Genomic DNA, 2,057 nt, shown 5'->3' with positions numbered 1-2,057 from the left:
CCACAGTAAGCCAATTATACTTCAATTAAAATAAAGGACTTCTGCCCTAGCCTGTTCTGTGTAGGGCAAGGTGCAGGGTGGATATTGAGAGTTATCTGGGGACATTAATGTGGCTGCAGTGGCTGGTCTAGGCCTTCTGTTTAAAGAAAATGTAGACTCATCTCTTATTTAGTCCACATTTATTTGGTTGAGTCTAGAGTCATGGCAATATCATGTCTTTATTTTATCATGGCACATATTGGGTGTCTCGGCGATGCTGAGTTCTTTGACACTGTTTTGGCTGCTTCAACTCTGTCTGAGCTGTTCCATTGTTGTTTTCATGCCTAGTACTGTGGAGTCACTGAAGGGTACTAGGAGTTCTCCCTTACCTAGACAGCTGGTTCATGGTTCTGGAATAAGTGCTGCAAAATCTTCCATGAAACTCATATGCCCAGAACCCTTAGATGCATTGCAGCATGACAGAATTAGGGCCAGAGCCAGTTACCTATTAGAGACATATAGTTATTTCAAAGAGCCTTGTGTTCTTTTCCTCAACTCTAAAACTAGTCATTGAGGCAAAGATTATATGAAAGTGAAAGTCAAAGTGAAAGTCACTCAGTCATATCGGACTCTTTGCGACCCTATGGACTGTAGCCTACCAGGCTCCTCCATCCATGGGATTTTCCAGGCAAGAGTGCAGGAGTGGAGTGCCATTTCCTTCTCCAGGGGGTCTTCCCAACCCAGGGATTGAACCCAGGTTTCCTGTTTTGCAGGCGGATTCTTTACTGTCTGAACCAGTAGGGAAGCCCAGAAGACTACACACTGAGCTACTAAGAAGTGAGATTTTGTTTGCATGAGCAAGCAAGGGAATCTGTTGTTTATTCTCGGTCCCCACTGCTATCTCTTTGTCCCCAATAACGCCTTGCCTGAATTTCTAGTCTTGGCCTCTGGTCAATTTCTATTGATTAAGGAAGGCAAGAACTCTGCTTGGTAACATAATTTGTGGCGCCCAATGTGGGGCTTGTCCCCTTCTGGGGAGAGGTTCTGGGACCTCCAGGACCACCAATCACACCTTCCCTGTGAGTGACAAGTGGCCACCTGATCCTCTTGTTTCAGCCTCACCTGTTAAGTCTGCTTCCAGGCCCCTGGGGTCTCAGTCCTCTCACTCAGGCAATGCTTCCCTTTCTCCTTTCCCTCTCCTAAAATCTATTTCTGTCTGTCCTCTCTTACTTCTATCCTATCCTTGCATGAGTGTGGACAATGGGCAGCTACAGCATCACTCCTCTCAGCTTGTGAGACCTGCCTCCTCTGGCCGGCAAAGTCTCACCTTGATGGGTGATGAGCAGAGGTGGGAGAGGCTCACCTCAAATGGTCCAAACCTAGTTCCAGTGCGATCTGCCGATGGCAGATTAATGACAATGATACAGGTTCAAACCTCATATTGTGCAGTGGCTGGCAGTCCAATTGTCCCAATATTCTCCCCTTTATTTTCCTGTTTCCAAGAGAAGTCTAGTTGGGAACAGGCTGAGGATTTCTATGTACTGGTGTACTGTGCGGCTGCAGGCCCACACAGGACGGACAACTGTCTGGTTTCTGGGCTTGACCACCCTGGTGAGCAGTGGACAGGGTGCGCCCTCCTCCACAGCCCTTTCTGGAAGAGTGCAGGTTGGTGCCAGACAGACACCCGCAGGGGCTGCGTGGCAATGGCAGCTCCGCTCTCATGTTCAGCGCTTTCTGCCCCTCCACCCTTGACCCCTCCTTTGGTCCTCAGCTCTATGCTCCAGTCCTCTTTGTCCTGAAAACTTCTTGTTTGTGTCTTTAAGCTTTGTCATTGGTGTCTTTGTGATGTAGTTTTGTCTGTCCAACTGCTCCTGCAAGTCTCTGTTGACATGTGGGCACGGCACAGCACTGAAGCCTTGAAATACAAACAGCCCATATTTCCTGAGGCTCCTTCTTTAGATTACTTAGTGGGACTTTAAAAAACAGAGGAAAAGACAGAGCTTGCATTTTCCCCTTGTCTGTACTTGCAATCTAGCAATTCTGCCTGGGCTCTCAGGAAATATTAATACCTCATTTAT

Source organism: Capricornis sumatraensis, chromosome 10 (assembly GCF_032405125.1).
Source record: "Capricornis sumatraensis isolate serow.1 chromosome 10, serow.2, whole genome shotgun sequence".
Lineage (NCBI taxonomy): Eukaryota > Metazoa > Chordata > Mammalia > Artiodactyla > Bovidae > Capricornis > Capricornis sumatraensis.
Note: the sequence above shows the minus strand (reverse complement) of the source record.